Below are 21,251 nucleotides of genomic sequence, written 5' to 3' on the forward strand. Positions count from 1 at the left end.
TGATGGTCTATCTTTGGGCAGGAGTGAACCACAAAGAGGTTAATTTTAGGAAACTGGCCATCCACACACACAAGTATTCATGGTGTCCTTTGGGGCATAAAAAAGCAAGACCCAAACACTGACAGCGAATGCATCTTTGCCAAGTCTTGGAGGGGAGCTTTCTGATTTACAGGTTCAAGTTCACTACTCAATCCAGAACAACTTGCTCCTCTTCCTCTCCTTTCAGGATATTTGTGGAGGCGAATTCTAGGATTACCTAGTCATTCAGTGAACATAAAAATGGTCTGAGACTAAATGACTAACCTTTTTAGATCAGTAGGAGTTTCCTGAGACCGAGCTTTGAGAAAGGTAAATACTTGCTGTTTACCCATTCTGTGCATTAGACAGCATTAGGAAAGCACCAAAGAACAAACATAACTTCTGGGAGGCAGGCAGGTGCCCAGAGGCATTGAGTTGGAGCCAGCGGGCCACGTATAGTTAGAGAAACCACCCCTCACAGAGCTAGAAGATAGCCAGTTTCGGTTGAATGCACCACCCTGGCCTTTGGGATTTGCTGAACCTTCCTTAGAACGGCAGGATTAATGCTGTGATCTAATCCTCTTTCCGATTTTGCTGGGGCCATCCAAACCAAGAGAGAAAATAAATATGGTTAGTGGCTTGGCAGCCAATAAGGTGGGTAGGGGGCTGATATTGTGTCATTCCTGACTAGCTGGTTTCTTGCATTATGAAGCCCTCCTTCTCAAGCTAGGAACCCCCCAAAACTATACTTTCCAGCTTCACTCATACCTATAGAATAGACATGTAACCAGAGCCAACTACATAATTTGTGGGGTACAGTGAAAACAGAAAATGTGTGGTCCTTTATTAAAAAAGTAGGAGTGAAAGGTACAGTTAGAGGCACTAAAATATAATTCATTTTTCTTTAAAAATATTTTATTACTCATAAAATATACTGTGGGGTTAATAGTGACACATTAATACCTACATAAATTTATAAATTGCAAAAAAAATTGCTCCATAATTTTAAATAATATTATATGGAAAATACTTTATTAATGTAATATCTTGACTGATCTTAAGATTTTTCTAACTTGTTTTTCTAAAAATTCACTTACTAGATTCTCAGAATTTATGCTTTTAACAACATGATTTCAATCAATATAATCAAAATGAAGTCAGTTGCTCTTAGCAAATGTAAGATCACAAATAACTTTTCACAATTTTTAATTTTGAGAAGGACTTCTTTTTTTTTTTTTTTTTTTTGCGGTACGTGGGCCTCTCACTGTCGTGGCCTCTCCCGCTGCGGAGCACAAGCTCCGGACGCGCAGGCTCAGCGGCCATGGCTCACCGGTTTAGTTGCTCCGCAGCATGTGGGATCCTCCTGGACCAGGGCACGAACCCGTGTCTCCTGCATCTGCAGGCGGACTCTCAACCACTGCGCCACCAGGGAAGCCCTTGGCGTTGTTAAAGAGTATTTTGTAGTCTCTGACAACACTGGGATAAATTTTTGATAAATTATTTTGAAATACAAATTTTAGTGCATCTAGAGTTGACGATTCTTGCAGAACGAATTTTCTAAAAAGATTGAACTCCTCATACAAATCAGTTTTGTGTAAGTCTGAAATTAATTTTGAATGCAAATTTATACAATGACATTTTGAGGTTTCCTCTGACAACTCCTATAACTTGTTGAGGTCATACTGGAAACCGAAAGTGGTCCTATGATTTGTGAATAATTCAGAACACACCTGTTCATACATTCTGTCATGGTATCTTCAGATACAAAGAAAAATTAATCATAAAATTATCTTCCTTGTTAATAATTGGTTCATCCAAAGCTTCATATGAAAAGAATTTTCTTTTCCATCAAATATGGCAATCTTAAAAATGTTTAACTTTCCTCTCTAACCCTGTGGCAATTTGCTTTGCAATGCTGCAGCAGTTTTAAAAACCAGAGTCTAAATTCTTTGAAGAATTCCAATTATTTCCTAATATGCTTTATTGCAATGTCTGTGTGTACATAGCTTTTATTTTGAAAAAACTTAATAAGCACTAGCAGTTCCCATCCTGGCTCTCAGGCTGGAGAATCTAGATTCAATTCGACTCATTGTATAAATATTTGTATAGATGCTGCAAGAATGCACAGACTGCCTGGTTTCCCACCATAATCCCTGCCCTACTACATATGGAGCCTGTTCCCTCTCCCAGGGAGCGGCCACTGCCACCACAGTTGCTGCTGCTTTCACTGTCCCTGTTGCCATCACCACCACCAATATGGGCCCAGGTCCCTGCCAGGCTCCCACCTGGGAATTTCACAGTACCCGGGACTGTCCTGAGGTGAGGCCACGGACACTGGGCATCCAAGCCAACTGCTCAGGGTACACACCTCCCTCACGTCTGAGCCCATGTGTGCATATGCTGCCGCCCAGTGCGCCTCCTCTGCACTCGCACGTGCTCCATCGCCCCAGCAGACTTCACATACAAAACCAAGTTCAAAGATAAGATTTTTCATTATTCCAAGACAGCAGCTGCAGCAGACCATTAAACCAAGCACGGGCCGCTTCTGAGCGAGGAGCCCTGTGCACGAACTCGCCCAGGTCACGCACCATAGAGCCACCGTGCATGTAAACACGGTCCCAGGGATCTGACACACCCCTGAGAGAGTGATTCAGGAGTGAGCTGAGCAGAGAAACAGGTATGGCAGGGAGCCTTCGGCTCTGCCAACACAGTTGCCCATGGAAGCAGTATCTTTCTGGGGGAGACAGTATTTCCACACCACTGCAACTAGAATGGTAAGGTGGAGGTAGCAATGCCTAGATCAAGTCCATGAGGGAGAATTATTCTGGGAGGAACTCCTGGAAATGTATCCTGGAGCCCATTTCTCTAGATCCTCTAGGGTCCTATGGGCCATCTACTATCTCTTAATAAGTCTCCTTCTGCTTAAACTAGATTGAGAGAATTCTTGTTTGCAACTAAGAACACTGATATTCTGGTAAATGTTTTCTCCATTTTGCAAATGAAGAAACTAGGGTTCAGAGAGAATTTGTCTATGGCCCATAGAACTAGTGAATAGTACAGTAAGGATTCAGACCCAAAGCCTGGGATCTTAGCTACTGCATTGCATCAGTTCTCCTTCATACAACATCAGAGAGCTCACTAAATCATCCTCTATACTGCACCGTAACTCTGTACTGAATATCCGTTAATTTTTTCCTTGAATAACATCTTTAAAAAAAAATAAATTTACTCACTTTTGGCTGTGTTGGCTCTTCATTGCTGCGCACAGGCTCTCTCTAGTTGCCATGAGCGGGGGCTACTCTACGTTGCTGTGCGCGGGCTTCTCATTGCAGTGGCTTCTCTTGTTGCGGAGCACGGGCTCTAGGTGCGCAGGCTTCAGTGGTTGTGGCACGTGGGCTCAGTGGTTGTGGCTTGTGGGCTCTAGAGCTCAGGCTCAGTAGCTGTGGAGCACGGGCTTAGTTGCTCCGCGGCATGTGGGATCTTCCTGGACCAGGGCTCGAACCCGTGTCCCCTGCATTGGCAGGCGGATTCTTAACCACTGTGCCACCAGGGAAGCCCCCTGAACAATATCTTTTCCTTGGGGGAACTGCCTCTTCTGCCCTTGAAGGTACTGTCAATCACATGCCTTGACTCCTCCCTCAGTGAATGGGAGGTATGTGATATAGCCTGGGCCAATCAGAATAGCCCATCTTCCTAAACACAATAATGGGTCCAGTGGTGGACTTTTGACTCAAGCAAGGTCACTCAGAGTCCACTTTGGAGGACTAATATGCAAATTAGTTGGGGTCATTTTTCTATCCAAATGGAGTAAGAAAGTAACAGAAAAAAGCAGAGCTGAAGGACACTCCTGATGATATCATTTGAGCCCCTGGATCTAGCCATTCCTAAGGCTTAATAAGTGAGCTGATAAATTATTTTTACCTATGCTACTTTGAATTGATTTTCTTGTCTCTAAACATTAGATACTTCCTATAGCAGAAGGGGCAGCAGGCTTGAATCATACTCTTGACTACCACCTGCTGCCTGCTTCCATAAGTGCTTGCGAAGACTTACACTCTGACCCAAATAGCTCCTCACCAGGGGCCGTTTCTCTCCCATTGTTTATTTTCCATTTCTGTTCACAGTGGAGGTCACATTGAGCAGAAATTACTGCTACAACCATCCACTCTACATATAATTAATGTATCCTTTCTTCTCTTTACTCTCTCTCCCCAGCCCTGTCTGACTCTCAAATAAAAGGCATTACCAACCCTTGTCAGAGACAGAGAAAGGTATGAAGAACTTCTCTTTAGATTTTTGACTGTCTATTCAACCTCTGGTAGCACCAGAAACAACATGAAATCCTGCAGATGATGTGATTCATTATAGATCATGTGACTTGGTCAAAACCAGTGTCTGGCTTTCTTCAGAAATATAAACTAAAAGGTATTAAAAGGAACCACAGAAGTGATCTCTTTCAGCCTCAGTCAGTGTCAGTGTGGGTGGCTCTCACTGGGATACAAGAGACAGTTTCATAGGAACATGGACATGGAATTAAATAGCACGGAATCAGAAGTATGCCCACCTTTCCCAAATCCAATAAAAGGAAGCGTCAGACAACCAGGAATTAAGGGTCAATCTATAAAGTAACTAGCCTGCATTCTTCGAGAATGTCAGTGTCATGAAATGCAAAGAAAGGCTGAGGAATTGCTCCAGATTAAAGAAGAGTAAAGAGAAATGACCACTAAATGCAATACGTGATCTGAATCGGTGCCTATACTGGGGGGAAAATGCTATAAATGTCGTTACTGGGTCAATTGACAAAATCGAATTACAGCCTGCAGTTTGATAGAAAAAATGCAGCCATGTTAAGTTTCCTGCATGTGATTATTTTACTGTGATTATAACAGAGAATATCCTTCTTCTTAGGAAAAACATACTAAAGCAGAAAGGGCACAGCTGATTCAACCTACTCAGTGGCTAAAAAAAAAATATTATAAGCATATAGAGAGAGGGTAAATGTGGCCAGTATTCAAAACTGGTAAATGTGGATAAAAGCTCTACTGGAGTTCTTTTGTATAATTCCTACACCTTTTTAAAAATAAGTTTGAAATTATTTCCAAATAGAAAGTTTTCTTACAAAAGAGTAAGCCAGTCTTTCAATTTTCTTTCAACCCTCATGATGATGTCAAAGAGAAAGTATCAGTTTGGGATTAATATACCTTTAAGACTTTTCTAACACTTGCTAATCTCCCTTTTTAATAAAGAGAGCGCGGGCCTTGGGCTCAGTCTTTGGCAAAGCAACAGTTACCAGCTAGAATTTAATACCTTAGTTTTGTTTTCATTGTATTTACTTTCTATTTATGGGAAGTGCGGTAGCTGTCCTCGCATGGTAAGATATACAATTACTTTTTTAATAGATTTATATAATTAGAAATGAGTTAATATAAAGAAATATTTGTGTTTCATTTTAATGTAAAGTTAATAAATATTAATATAAAAGTGCAGGTAGCATTTGGAGGGTAAAGATAGGATGTTTAATCACAAATTGCCTGACATTTAGTATGCACTAATGTCTCTATTCTTGGTCTATTCTGGGTCTATTGTAATGGCTTCATTTTACAGGAAGGGAAACTGGAACTATGAACATTGGGTGGCTGCTCTACAATGACACAGTCCCTAGTGACGATGGTGGGGCAGGTACGCAGATGAGGGAGTCCTCCTGGCCATTGCTCGTTCCACCACCCATTGCCGTGTGACTCATGACACAGGAGTGCCAAGACCAGCTCTACAACAAGAAACACAGCTCAGCAAGGTATCAGTTACCATTTACACACGTGCGCAAACTAGTCAGCCATATTGCAAGTCAGGTAACTCACAGCCAAAGCAACCCTCACTGTTGGCTTAGACCTTTGACCTTGAAACAGTTGTCTCTTCTATTTTCATTTCCCAAGCGCCCAATGGAACAGAAGGAGTCATTCCTATATAGCTTACGGACAAACTCAAACATTCTCTTTCCAAAGCAGTGATATGATCCTAGGATCCTGGAAGCTTGAAATAACAGCCAGTTCACTCTTATCAGTGGCTTCAGAAATAGTTGAGCGGTATTCCCAGTGGATTCCCTGGTAGCGCAGCGGTTAAGAATCCGCCTGTCGGGCTTCTCTGGTGGTGCAGTGGTTGAGAGCCCGCCTGCCGATGCAGGGGACGCGGGTTCCTGCCCCGGTCTGGGAGGATCCCACGTGCCGCTCCGGAGCGGCTGGGCCCGTGAGCCATGGCCGCTGGGCCTAAGCATCCAGAGCCTGCGCTCCGCAGTGAGAGAGGCCTCGTACCGCAAGAAAAAGGAAAAAAAAAAAAAAAAAAAAGAATCAGCCTGCCAATGCAGGGGACACAGGTTCGAGCCCTGGTCCAGGAAGATCCCACATGCCGCGGAACAACTAAGCCCAAGCGCCACAACTACTGAGCCTGCACTCTAGAGCCCACGTGCTGCAACTACTGAGCCCCTGAGCCACAACTACTGAAGTCCGAGCACCTAGAGCCCGTGCTCCGCAACAAGAGAAGCCACTGCAGTGAGAAGCCTGCATACCGCAACGAAGCGTAGTCCCCGCTCGTCACAACTAGAGAAAGCCCGTGCACAGCAACAAAGACCCAACGCAGCCAAAAATAAATGAATAAAATAAATAAATAAATAAATAAATAAATTTTAAAAAGGAAAAGAAAGAAATAGTCGAGGGAAGCAAAGCTGGGTGTTCCCATGTCCTGAGGCCCCAGCCCTGTCCCCAGCTCTCACACTCAAAATTCCTGGAGCTGACAGTTAAAAGACTTCCTTTTTTTCTCATGTTCTTGCTCTCACACAATGCTATTTTCCATAAATCTGTAGGTGGGTTTTAGTTGCCCTTTGGTGAAAAAGCAGAGCTACTGGCGTTGAGTCAGTGTGTATGTATGATCTAGTCCCTCCGCTGCTGTCGGCGGAATTCAACCTCACAAGCAAGAGGAGAATTCCCTCTGCTTCCAGGGGCCCCAGAGGAAGGCGTGTGACAGCTTCCTTGGTCTCATCCCAGGCTTGACCACTCTTGACTAGCCTCCCTCACGCCACCTGAATCCACCTGGGCACGACTGTGCGTGTGCCTCTTCCGTCCCTTCCTCCGTGGACAGCAAAATGTCCTCCAGTCTTTGTAAAATAATCTTTCTGTGTTTGAAGATGATCAGTAATCCTCCTCCTCAACTATCTCTCCTCACAGTGAATGTACCCACTTTTTCCATCTTCATGTGTAAAATAACACTTTCCAATCTGTTCATCATGCTCATGGCTCACCTCTGAGCTTTTGTGTTGTTTTTTTTTCCTGTCACTCTAAAGTTGTGGAATCCGGAACAGAATACGGTACCTTGAGGGTACGTGCAGTCAGTGCAAAAATGCTCACCATTCCTGCTTCCTTCGGAGGACTGACCCTCCTCTGGTCTGCAGGTCCCTCTGGACTCTCCAGGCCTGAGCAAATCTGTTCTGGGGGCTTTGGTTGTTCAAGTTCCAACCATGCAGCATGTTAAGTGAGAGGCAGTGTAAGAGGGTCCTCAGAGATACACCCTATAACTTCGTAAGTGGGGAATCCAGTTTAGCGCCAGGTCACTACTAAAAGGTTGACCAGGGGCTTCCCTGGTGGCGCAGTGGTTGAGAGTCCGCCTGCCGATGCAGGGGACGTGGGTTCGTGCCCCGGTCCGTGAAGATCCCACAGGCAGCGGAGCGGCTGGGCCCGTGAGCCACGGCCGCTGAGCCTGCGCGTCCGGAGCCTGTGCCCCACAACGGGAGAGGCCGCAACAGTGAGAGGCCCGCGTACCGCCAAAAAAAAAAAAAAAAAAAGGTTGACCAGTCCTAATGCTCCCCTAGAGAATCAAATTAAGGGAAAATCAGGCATTCAGGTCATTCTGGAACTCGACAAACTCCTACCAAAGTAGCCTATTTATGGGAGGCTATTATGCGCAATGATATTAGGGACGTTAAAAAAATCACAAAGATGCCCCTCTCCCCAGCACTAGGGGAGAAATTCTAAACTGTGCCTGAAAATTGCAATTTACTGAACATATATGAGCTTCTTTTTTATTTTTACCATCTTTATTGGAGTATAATTGCTTTATAATGATGTGTTAGTTTCTGCGGTAAAACAAAGCGAATCAGCTATACGTATACATATGTCTCCATATCTCCTCCCTCTTGCGTCTCCCTCCCTATCCCATCCCTCTAGGTGGTCACAAAGCACCCAGCTGATCTCCCCATGTGATACCGCTGCTTCACTAGCTGTCTATTTTACGTTTGGTAGTGTAAGTATGTCAATGCCACTCTCTCACTTCGTCCCAGCTTAACCCTTCCCCCTCCCCATGTCCTCAAGTCCATCCTCTATGTCTGCATCTTTATTCCTGTCCTGCCCCTAGGTTCTTCAGAACCACCTGAACACATATGAGCTTCTTTTAGCAATTCCATGTAAGAATCTTGCCCTGCCCACCTTGCAGGAATGTACTAATATATGGCGATATCCTTTAAAAACTGTAAAAGCAGAGAGAGCAGAGAGGGAGGTGGGGGTAGGGTGAATTTTTACACAATCTGTGTCTGAGGCCATCTCAGAACTGCCCCAGCCCCTGGCTGTCATGAGGCAAGTTCAAGGACACGAGCACCCACCTAGCAGGGTTAAAGATTCGGCCCCAGGACTTCCCTGTGGTCCAGTGGTTAGGAATACGCCTTCCAATGCAGGGGACATGGGTTTGATCCCTGGTCAGGGAACTAAGATCCCACATGCTTCAGGGCAACTAAGCCTGTGCGCTGCAACAAAAATCCCACGTGCTGCGATGAAGATCCTGTGTGCTGCAACTAAGACCCGACACAGCCAAACAAGTAAATAAATAAATATTTAAAAATAAATAAAAATAAACTCAGAGTAAATTTAAAAATAAACAAATAACAGGGCAAAGGAGAGGGGTTTAAAAAAAAAAAAAAAAGATTCACCCCAAAGTTCCCAGACTCCCTCAGGGTTGAAGGGGGGGGGGGGTATCAAATGGCTGCATATTAGACAGTCTACCCAAAAGGCAGGAAAAATATCTTCTAAACAGAGTTTTATGCTTGTCCTTGGAGGCCAGTGAGTCTAGACCTGTCACTTTTTGCATGGGGAAACAACCCAGAGAGAGTGACTGGTCCAGGGTCACGCAACAAGTAGTGGCAGAACCAGGACTAAAATTGGCCTCTCCTGCCTTGGCCAGTTTGGCCCTCTTTGAAAATCCTAGAGCAGCAAACCACTAAATAGAATGGGAGAAATTCCTTCGTCTCTCTACCTGGACATTTGCGATAGATGGGGCACGCCGACCACAGTTTTCTGGCTCCGCTCAGACGGCAGATGCAGGACGGGTCAGTGGGAGGTAGGGAGGAACCCTGTGTGTGTACATTCCAGCTTCTTTCTTTGCATTTTGGCTCCATTTAACAACGTGTTACCTCTTCACAGAGTAGTTTATATCATTGCAGCATGCCAAGAATGACATCAACATCTATTAAAACCTAATGTTTCACATTCTCAACTGTAAACATTAACATTGCTTAGTTTCCAGATATAAACTCACAGTCATTCTGAAGTTGGATGGTTTCTTTCCAAGAAAGTTGATGTTGCTGTAATGAAATTTACCTAATTAATCTCCTTAAGGAGGGAAGGAATCCAATGATGACTGTTAATAAAGACCTCAACGTTCTTCTTGTAATCAGAGCAAAGCAATCTGTGGATTCATTTTGGGAGAGACCATAACTTTCCAAATAAATCTTAGTAAAGCTCCACAGACAGGGTTTTTGAGCTATTTCCCCACTTGGCTGGCTTACTTTCAGCCTAACTAGCCCTGTGTAAACTTCTATGGAACCTCTGGATATATTTATATTCACCTGTGACGTTGGACCCCAACATCTAGGGTATTGTTCTTGGTGCCAAGAACTCCTGTGAAAGGTAAATTTGAACCGGTCATTGACGGAAACTCTTGGTTTTCCAGACTTCAAAGCCATCCCCTACCTGGGGCATCATATGCATGCCGTGTGCCTGGACCCACCTCTTGATACCTCCACAATATTTTGGCTGCACCAAGCAGTGAATATGAAGAACAGCAGCAGTCAGCCTCTGCCAGGGTCTTCCCTGGACCCCGATGGAGCCATCTACATATATGTAATCAGGAATCTCTCCTTTCGGGGCTTCCCTGGTGGTCCAGTGGTTAAGACTCCGCGCTCCCAATGCAGGGGGCCTGGGTTCAATCCTCGGTCAGGGAACTAGATCCTGTATGCCGCAACTAAGAGCCCACATGCAGTAACTAAAAATTTCACGTGCCACACCTAAAGGTCCAGCATGCCACAACGAAGATCCCGTGTGCCACAAATAAGACCCGGTGCAGCATACGGTGTCACACCAGGGTATAGGAAGCCACAGTGGGGAGTAAGGAGGACATTCCCTGGTCTCCCGGTCCTGAGTTCAAGAGGGCTGCAGAAGTGGTACCCACAGGAAAGAGACTTCTGAGAGACAGCCTCTGTGAAGATGTTGAGGGAATGGTGGCGCTTATGAACCCAGGGACTGGGGGTCTAACAGTTATGAAGGGAATCACTGGGTTGGAATCTTGGGATGTTAGGTCAGAGCAGTACGGGTGTGATGGTATGGAAGGGTTCGGAAGGTTATAGAAAAAGCTTAGGAATGTGGCAGGAATCCAGTTTTTAAAATTGGGACAGCTGGTCATGGAGAGACAAATAGCCAAGGGTAACTTGATCCTCAGCACCTGAATACGGACCTGGATCTGTTTAAGTCCTTGCTGATTCAGGACCTGACCGGACTGGGAAGGGAGGTGGGGCTGGGTTTACAGGTGGCAGATGGGACAAAGGGTGTCAAGGCAGGTAACCTGCCAGGCCTGACACTATCTCGACAAAGAAGGCCATAGAGTGTCTCAGAAGGCTGGAGACCTGAGTAGAGTTTTGAAGAACAGAATCTCTCCGCCACTCCCCACCCCATGCAGGGAAAAATATTGTTTAGGTCTTGCTATGGTAACGTCCTGGAGTAATTCATCCTATGGCAGTCATCCTATGCTCTCTGCAGCCTCCACTATCCTTGTGAGGGCCCTGAAATCTGGGACTGGGCTCAGCCTTTATTGTAATTTCTGGTCTCATCATTTATGTCCCAAGTGGGATTGTAAGCTCCATGAGGGCAGGGAACAGATCTATTTCCATAGATCAACTTCCAGCACAATGCCGGCACTCCGTAAGTATTTAGCGAAAGAATGACTAACTCTGGCAGATAACAGTATTATGCTCAAGTATTCAATTCCTCCTTCCTTAGAGCACAACCCTTTGGGACTGGCCATGTGACTTGCTTTGTCCAACAAAATTCAAGTGGGCGTGACACACGCCATTTCCGAGCAGTGGACTTAAGGGAGAGTGCACGGCTTGGCTCATTGGCTTCTGTCACAGGGCTGCGGGTTGCAGGTAGGGGTTGCTCCTGCAGCCCGAGTCCCAGAACAGGAAGATGCTAGAAGCCACCCTATAGTCAGCCCACAGCCTAGTGCAGAGCTGTGGCCATTCCACAGCATGATGGAGAAGTCAATGTTGTAAGCCACCGAGTCTGGGAGTTGTTACCATGACAAAAGCCCTGAGGTTGGGGGAATAAAGTATCTCCTGTTTAATTTCTCCCGAGTGCTGTCACAGCTGCCTTCAATTCCTCCCTCTTGCCAAAGCTGAGAGCAGATGGCAAACCCACCTGCCTGTCCCCCATACCATCAAGTGAGCAGTCTTTCTGCTGTGTCCTCTCCAAAAGAACACAAGTTTCCACCGTCCCAGAGAAACCCAGTGGTTAACTGTCAAGGCCGCCTACCATGAAAAGTGGCCTGAAAGCAAGTTTACATATCATATTTTAAACATTTACACAGTTTTAAAATAAATACAAGACTGAAGCCGGCTCCAGCCCCCTCCCTGTCGTCACCTGCCAGTGAAGCGTGTTCTCTCCAGTTCTTCAAAAAGCCAGCGTGGTACTCAGGGGCTGGAGGTGGAGTGTTGTCTGCAAGTGATGTGATTGAAAGCTCAGGGTTTTCTCCCTCTGCACCAGGCTTAGAGTTATCTTGGGAAGAATCTGGAATATAAGATGTACACAGACTTTGCACAGAAGGAAAGGCAGACCCAAAGAAATCCTGGAGACACCGTACTCTTCTCAGTTCTCTTATTACTCCCTGGAGCTACCTATTTTGAAGAGAAGTGAAAAAAGTGCAGACAGAGCTGTAAGAAACTAAATAGCTAAACATGTGGAAACTAAACAAAACGGTTCGTATTTTTATCAGACTCTGTAATGACATCCACCTTCCTGGTCTTAGCCTCCACCAATGTGCTGATAATTTCAAACTCTACCTTTCCAACCTCGACTTCTCCCACAGGGTGCAGATCCTGAGAGCCACTTGGCTGTCCACAATACTTCAAACGCAATATGTTTGAAATGAAACCTTGGGCATCCCCTCGAGCATGGGCTTCTTTCTCTTCGGTTTCCATATTGACTGATGGTACCCCATCCACCTGCTTGTCCTAGCCAGAAACTGGGGATCTTGTTGGATGCTTTTCTCTCCCTCAGCCCCTGAATTCATCTCATTATCAAGTCCTACGGTTCTACCCCAAATCCTTTGTGGGAGAAAGCTGGCTATAAATAATTCATACCTCCATACATAAATAAAGGCCCTCCTTACATTATCTCTGAAATGTCCCTAAAACTCCTTTCCCCTATCCTACTGTTAAGGAGGAAGAAAACTTTCCTCTACCCTTCTAGGTTCTTCTGGTTGGTATAAGACTTAAATCGACATGAGACAGAGTAACAGGAGAAAATTAGATTTAATTTTGCACGTACAGGACCCCGCCCCCCCCACCACCACCACATGAGAGGGTCAGAGACAGAAAGGTAAAATGAGGTCTATATGCCATCCTGAGTGAGAAATGGTATAGGAGCCTGGGGCTTCCAAGGAAAGAAGGTCCCTCACGGGACGATAAGAGGAAGGAGCAGATGCTTGGTGTCTAGATATTTGCCTTGCCATACAGATGGGAACCACTTGTATAAAATTTATCCCCAGTAATAACTCTTGGCTGGGAAAAAACCCCCAATTTAAATTCTTGTAGGTAGTTAAGGGAGGGGCAGTAGTTTCTCTTGACCCCACAGGGTCTCGATTGCCTTTAGTTCAAAATAATCCTCATGCAAGAGTGATACATGCGGGGGAGGCTCGTGCTGAACCCCGTATCACTCAGGGTCCCTCACCCTAATCGTCTCAGTTCATCTCAACTCCTGCAGAAATCTAACTGGTCTCTGCCTCCAATCTGGCTGGCTGCTGCCCTCCGGACCTGTAGTCTATCCTTCGGACCAGAGTCCTCTTCCTAAAACACAAATCTAATGGTATCATTCCCTTCCTGGAAAGTTCCCTGTGGCTTTCCATCGGCTAGAGAAAAAAGCTCCACCTTTGCCTGCCTCATGGAGAACTTTGCACCCGGCCTCTGGGTATTTTCCGGGCTCATCTCTTACAGTGTCCAAGCTCTGAGCATTGGGAACGCGCTGTGTTCTTTCTTCCTGGGGACGCTGTGTTTACCTAGAGGACCCCTGCTTATCGTTTATGCCTCCGCCCAAGAATCCTGTCCTCTGCGAAGGCTGTCCTGTTGCAACCCCCCCCTCAAAGACCTGGGCAGCTCCCCTTCTCCCCCAGCCGTCCAAAGCTCTGCTACAGTCACAACAGGATTGCTTCTCGCGTTGTGTTCACACGTCTGCCCCTCGTTTCGAGCTGTGAGTGACGTGAAGGTGGCACACTTGCCTGGTTATCGCTCTAAACTCAGGGCCAGGCACACTGCATGCATTCGGTCAACATCGCAGAATACATGGAGGAATGAACGTAGGAGTAAATTCTCTAGTCACAGCCTAAGTGTCCTTATGCGGATAAACGACTTAGCATATTAATTTTCCTATCTGAAACTGAAAGTCAGGACGAGCATCAACAAGTCAGGGCTCTTGCTTTTTTTAAGCAAAATGTTCCGAATAGAAGGACAAAAAATTATGCTATTGTAGCACGATTTCTAGAAGGATGAGGGCATTTGTTATAGCATCAGAACATGAGAATACAGATACGCTGGCACATAGCATTGATGGCCCAGGGCAGTAATGTTAAAGGGGAGATATTGGGCAGCAAGGTGTTTAGAACCTAAGCTTGTTCCTTTGTCATGAGAAAGCATAAAAGCTTATTTGACAGGGCTCCCCAGACTTCTCTTTTGTGAGGAGTATCATCCCTAAGAGCATGAACTTTGGAGCCCAAACTCTGAAGGTCTGAGTCTCAGCTCCAGCACTTATTAGCTCTGTGACTTTAGGTGAGTCACTTAAACTCGCCGTGCCTCGATTTTCCTGTCTGTAAAATTAGTATGTTAATAGCACCTACCTCGGGACTTCTCTGGTGGCGCGGTGGTTAAGAATCCGCCTGCCAGTGCAGGGGACACGGGCTCGAGCCCTGGTCCGGGAAGATCGCACATGCCGCGGAGCAACTAAGCCCACGAGCCACAACTACGGAGCCTGCTCTCTAGAGCCTGTGAGCAACAACTACTGAGCCCGTGTGCCACAACTACTGAGCCCACGTGCCACGACTACTGAAGCCCGCGTACCTAGAGCTCGTGCTCCGCAACAAAGAGAAGCCACCACGATGAGAAGCCGGCGCACCGCAACGAAGAGTAGCCCCCTGTTCGCCGCAACTAGAGCAGCAACGAAGACCCAACGCAGCCCTAAATAAATAAATAAATTTGTAAAAAAGAAAAAAAAAATAGCACCTACCTTATAAGTTACTATAAGGATAAATGGAATGAATGCAGATAAAGTACTTACTACTTGGGATAACACAAGAGCTAGTTAAGCCATATATTTTCCCCAAAATGTTAGGATGCATTTTCAAAGTATCAGAGATGGTTAGATCCTCTTTCTATGGCATTTCTCCTACATAATCAAGGCTTTGGGGGTATTTTTATCGTTCTTCATCATTAATTATTGTTCACAGTTTTACAAAATCCACACAAATTTTCACAATGGCTATGTGAAGATTTAAAGAAATAGAGCCAAGATATAGAACTTCAAGGAGTTTATCCCCAGCTCCCTTTCTTAACTAGCCTCCAACTTCTGTTCAGGAGGGATCAAGCCCAGAACCGTGAGTGCAGGACACCCGGAGGCTCACCACGATGTGTGTGCCTGTGTCACCGTGCCATCTAGTGGACTCAGAGTTTAGCCGCTGTTTTGAAGCCCTCCCAGAAGAGCTGGATTCCAGGGAAGGGTTTAGCCATAACTGTTCTGGTCCGTCTGGCCAGCTTCCAGGTGATCTCATAACACCACTCCCTTGATGTCCACCATCAGTGCTAATCATGTGGGACGTCCGGAATCCCTCTTCTAAGGTGACAGCTCTACCAATGCATTCAGCTTGTCCATCCCCCGTCACAACCATCTTTGCAGAAGTGGGCAGAGAAGAACGGAATGAAAACGGACAGGACGGTATTTATAACAGCGCGAAGGAAGCCAGCCAACATTCACCTATGTTTTAATAAGGATCTACCAAACAAGCCAGCCAGCAAGACATGCCAACGCGTAGTAACTTTTTGACCTTCATTTCTGGCTTCGATGTATCTTGGCACAAGGCAGCCTGGGGCTGACAAGGGCTGAGCCAACTAAGGCCTGAATCCCAATTTATTGAAGTGTTTTTAGAGGCAGCCAACTGCTCTCTGCAGGTGATTAGAAGCTTATCCCCAGAAGGCTAGTAAACACTCCCCCACCAATAACTCAGCTCTGGCATGCAGGGCGAGGGGTACTGAACACCATAATGGGAGAGAATATCCACATAAAGGTTTGCCTTTGAGGGGCACTTGGAGGCCAATAATCCACCTCGTCTTTATTTTCTATTCAGAATTCTTGGCCACCATGACCAGGCGGACCAATATTAAACTTGAAAGGCAATGGGTGTGATATCAACGACTAACTGAAATCACTTGCTTGGGCCTCAGTTCAACACATTCTAGCAACAGACATGGCAACGGGTGGGTCTGGCTGTGCGTTGTCCAGAATGCAGGTACTTTGGGCGTTCCATTTATTTCACGGTCCTTCAAAATTTTAATACTATCATGAGAAAGAAGAAAGTCTCTGGGACACTATTTATCCCAGAAAAATTCCAAATCAAGGAGAGGATTTAAGTAGGAAAAATCTAAAAATATTTCAAAAGAAAAGTTTAAAAGAAAAGGGAGTATGTAGTGAGACATATAGCACAAGGACAAAGTCTGGACTTGTAGGCAGAGTCCCATTTTTCCTCTTTGGCTAGTCCCCAGGTTTAAAGCTTGTTCTTTATAAAGGCCAATTCGAGAAAATAAACTGAGTCAAGGCACCATTTTTGTAACAGGAACCTGTTTTGGAGGAAATTCATTCATTCATTCATTCATTCATTCAAAAAAATTTTGAGCTCCCACAAAATGGGAGGATATCATGGTGAATAAAATATAGCTCCTGCCCCCAGTGAGTCTGTCATTCAGCAGAGAAATAAACAAGCACATCAACAGTTACAAAGGAGTGTGGTGAGTTGCCCCAGGTGGGGTCGTATGCTATGCGTACATGACAGAAGGCATCCGAGTCAGCTCTGGACAATAAGGGAAGACTGTGTTACGAAACTGGAATCCCAAAGGGTGAATAGAAGCTAAACAGGAGAGAGAGGGAAAGATATTCTAGAAAGGCCTCCAGACATGGGAGAATATGATAAATTCAGGGGACTGCAAAATTTGGACACGGTTAGAGCAAAGGGTGTCTATATGCACAGTGTGTGTATGTGTGTGTGTGTGTGCATGTGTGTGTGTACTGTGGGGGGAGAGAGGTGTGTGCGGTGGAGGAGGAGATGAGATCAGTGAAACAGGTTGCAACCAGATCACAAGGGTCTTGAACGTCAGGCCAAGGAGGTAAAATTTCAGCTTGAAGGTAATGGAAAACCAATGCAAGATTTTTTTTCTTGTTGTGATTTAATACACATTTACAAAGAGAACTTTAGCAGTAGTGTGGAGCTTGAATTGAAACGGGAAAGCAGTACATTCAAGATGGTTTCAAAAAAGAAATAGCTTGTTTCCCTAAACAATATATTTTCCATAAACATTGACTATTTTTTGACATCTTTTATGGGACAAGGGTAAAAGTAAGGAGTCCTGAGCCACAAACCCTCTTGAGACGCACACCCCCTCCGTGGTTCCTGTGGGTGCCTTCCTGCTGCCTGGGACCCTTCCACCCTGGCCACAGTTTGTTGGACTGGGGTGGGCACCAGACCTGAGGTAACCCACTCGGGACCTAGGGTGCGGCTTGGGGCAAAACTGCCCACCAGGCATGCCAATGACCTTGCAAATTACTCGAATCCTGTTATCTGAGGAGTTGGAACAGGAGACAAAAAAGAGGCTTGAACAGTGGTGGAAGGAGCAGAACTTGGAAAAACTATTTGAAAAAACAAAGACAGGACGATCTGGACACGGTAAGGGGTACTCACGCCGCTGACGGGGCACCAGAAAAACACAGACCTTTCCGTTCCCAAACCACGTCCATCCTGGGTGAGCCCCAGCTCTTCACGGTGCCCAGGAGGCTGGGAACCCCTGGCAGAGGTTCCTTTGGCCTTATTTCTATGGTGTCCTGACAACAATGCCCTTGAAGTCAAGTGAGTGCGCTTCTGTTCCTGGTAACCCAAGAAGGACGAGGAACACACACAGGTGTCCAGGGAGCCAAACCCCGGTGGAGACTTGTTGACGCACACTCAGACCTGCCAGCAGCATGCGGACTGCTACTTAACCTCCTGTCGTGCGGTTTCCTAGTCCTGTCTTGGGAAGAGAAGTATACGTCTCCATAGTCCTCATCGTGGGATGACGGGGCTACGGAGGGTGTCACAGAAGCACCCTGGGCAGGGTCAGGAAAGCTTGGAACCCGTTACCCGCCGAGGAATCAACCTGTAGGTGCTGGGAAACAACGGGCTCCACCCTCGGGCCTCCCCTGGGGCTGGGATGAATGAAGCACATGGCAGTGACCTGTTCCCTGGCCACAGGGTCCCCACCCCCTCCCACTTCTCCTACAGATGCTGCTCTCACCAGTTTTAGCTTCATTGCCCACGCCTCACTGAATGTGTATGGGGTGCCAGGCTGCTCCAACTATATAGAAGTTCCAAGGCTGTAGATAATAAAGGGGAAGAAAGCAAGAGAACGTTCTAAAGGAGCTTGAGGTCTCTTTGTGGAAATGATGTAGACTCAGGAAATGGTGTGAAAATGTGAAGTACAAATGAACATTGATTGAGCACCTATACTCTGCCAGGCACTGCCCCAGGCATTCGGGACATTATCTCTAGCCCTGATCACAGCTCTACGAGACTGGTAATATTGTACCATTTTATAATAAAGGACAAGATCCAGAGATGTTAGGTAACTTTTCTAGGACCAAAAACCTGTGGAGATTGGGCTTCCCTGGTGGCGCAGTGGTTGGGAGTCCGCCTGCCGATGCAGGGGACGCGGGTTCGTGCCCCGGTCCGGGAGGATCCCACGTGCCGCGGAGCGGCTGGGTCCGTGAACCGTGGCCGCTGCGCCTGCGCGTCCGGAGCCTGTGCTCCGCAACGGGAGAGGCCACGACGGTGAGAGGCCCGCGTACCGCAAAAAAACAAAACAGAACAAAAACCAAACCTGTGGAGAACCATAGTACATTCCCAGGAGAAGAGTAATATAATTGCAATGGCACTTTGAAAAGATTAATTAAGAGATGATATTCAGGGCTATCCCAAGGTAGAAGAAACTAGACATTTTACACTAATCGGTGCAGAATATGAGACAAGGACTGTTGTGGGAATAAGAGGAAGAGAAGGTTTGGAAAGAGAGACGTACGATCACCAAGGGGACAGAGAAAAGATGCTGTAAGAGCTGACCCAGTTTAAGTCCAGAAGAACGTTCACTAATGGTAGGTACACATACGTACACACATGCTTCCTATTCAAAGCCCCACATCCTCTTTCTGATTGGGAAACAATTTCAAAGGAAATATGCAAAGTTAACAAATGCACTGAATCTGAACTAACTGCGGCACTGATGATGTCTGGAGTGGCAAAGCCACAGTTTGAATCAACTTTAACTGTCTGCCCCAGCCCAGCCCTAGCCCTAGCCCCAATCCAGAGTTTCTGCTGAAGACAGAAGCTTAGCTGGGCACGGATGTCCATGACCCCATCTCCAGCATATGCCTGTCAGACAAGGAACGGATGTCTGGTCCACTGGCCAGCAGGTAGTCAACACTCCCTCGAGACTCTGAAGTACAATATAGAGACAGTGCTCAGAACAGAGAAAACACCTGGCTCCGAACAGTGCCCACCCCTGTTCCCTAATGTTAAATTTCTTGAGTGTGATAATACTCTGCAGTTATCGAAAAGAATGTCCTTGTTCCTAAAGGATACGTGCTGAATTATTTAGGAGTGAAGTGTCATGATATTTGCACATCATTTTCAAAATGATCCAGCAAACAAATAAACAAACAAAAACAGAGAGAGGAAATGCAAATGTCTCTAAATGATATCATTAAGAAAATCTAGGTGAAGGATATCTAGGTATTTGTCAAATAATTTTTTAAGCTTTTCTGTAAGTTTAAAAAAAATCTTCAAAAAAATGTTATGAGAAAGAAAAGTGTTCTACTAAGAAATCCACTCAGGGGGCTTCCCTGGTGGTGCAGTGGTTAAGAATCCGCCTGCCAATGCAGGAGACATGGGTTTGAGCCCTGGTTGGGGAAGATCCCACATGCCGCGGAGCAGCTGAGCCCGTGCGCCACAACTACCCAGCCTGCGCTCTAGAGCCCGCGATCCACAACTACTGAAGCCTGCACGCCTAGAGCCCGCGCTCTGCAACAAGAGGAGCCACCGCGATGAGAAGCCCATGCACCGCAACAAAGGGTAATCCCCACTCGCCGCAACTGGAGAAAGCCCGCGCGGAGCAACAAAAACCCAACACCGACAAAAATAAATCAAATTTAAAATAATAATAAAATAAAATAATTTTTAAAAAATTAAAGAATTATTTTAAAAAAAGAAAGAAAGAAAGAAATCCACTCAGATTTTCTTCCAAGTTTTCTCAAGCTGCCAATACCAATTTGGAGGGTTTTGGTTCCAGTGCTTTCTTGATCTTACCAGATAGATGTCAGTAGTTTTCAGACAAGAATCATGACTCAAAATAAAATAAAATATTAAAAATTTTAAAAAAGAGAGGAGGAAAAAACAACAACAACAAAAGAATCATACCTCTTATTCTTCCCCTAAGTGTTCCTCACTTGTTTGCTGACTGAAGCATGAATGGCTGTAGTTTTCCAGGCATGTCACAGGAAATAACACCCCAATTCTTCTATTTGCAGGCAACAGCAACTATGTCGGAGCTGCTGTCTGGCTGGCAGTGGTTGTAGAATGAACCCCTGTGTCAGGGATGTTAAAACGTGAGCGGGAAAGGTGCATCTTAAAACGGAACAGTTGGGCTTCCCTGGTGGCGCAGTGGTTGGAAATCCGCCTGCCGATGCGGGAGACACGGGTTCGTGCCCTGGTCCGGGAGGATCCCACGTGCCGCGGAGCAACTAAGCCCGTGAGCCATGGCCGCTGGGCCTGCGCGTCCGGAGCCTGTGCTCCGCAACGGGAGAGGCCACGGCAGTGAGAGGCCCGCATACCGCAAAAACAAACAAACAAACAAACAAACAAACAAAAAACGGAACAGTTGACACACGCATCCATGTCAGTCGGCAGTCATGGATCTCCTCGTGGACTAACAAGTTGGAGAACTGCGTTGACATGTCAGTCTTTGCAAGTTTGGTGAGGAGAAGTTACGCCCCTTGGCCTGAACAGTTTCTGGAATTGCATGTCTGGATCTCTTGGCCCATGTGACCCCAGGGCACCACCAGTCTGTGAGACCCTGCCTGAGTAGCAGCCTGCCTCTTCTCCCAGTGACACCTCTGCCTGCTGGCTGAGGAAGTCGCAGTCAGCACTGAGGGGCATTTTACACCATGCGCATGCCCTGCGAGAGAACGGTGACAGGGAATTGCAGGTCTCATCCTACTTCTACTTACACCACTAACTTATCTGGTATCTGAGAGTAACAATGTCTGTGTTGCTTCCTACCACCCTCAATAAATATTAAGTTGCTGCTACACCTTGTGGGATTGTGGTGAACAATCAAAGGGAGACCCTCCCCCGAAAAAAGTATGAAG

General features: G+C 46.1%; 1 protein-coding gene across 11 annotated transcripts in view; it reads right to left on the minus strand.

The window, feature by feature from the left end:
* C17H8orf89 (chromosome 17 C8orf89 homolog) overlaps nt 1–21,251 on the minus strand; it is a 160,310-nt gene that overhangs the window by 81,766 nt on the left and 57,293 nt on the right. For 8 of the 11 annotated variants that reach the window (XM_067017508.1, XM_067017501.1, XM_067017500.1 and 5 more), the window contains one exon: nt 11,967–12,113. The gene's annotated coding sequence lies outside the window, so the exon portion shown is untranslated. Of the gene's footprint in view, nt 1–3,412; nt 3,459–9,601; nt 9,638–10,239; nt 12,114–21,251 lie in introns of those variants that run through there. The other 3 variants (XM_067017506.1, XM_067017507.1, XM_067017504.1) reach the window with 3 other exon arrangements.

This window comes from Kogia breviceps, chromosome 17, assembly GCF_026419965.1.
Source record: "Kogia breviceps isolate mKogBre1 chromosome 17, mKogBre1 haplotype 1, whole genome shotgun sequence".
In the NCBI taxonomy this organism is placed as follows: Eukaryota; Metazoa; Chordata; class Mammalia; order Artiodactyla; family Physeteridae; genus Kogia; species Kogia breviceps.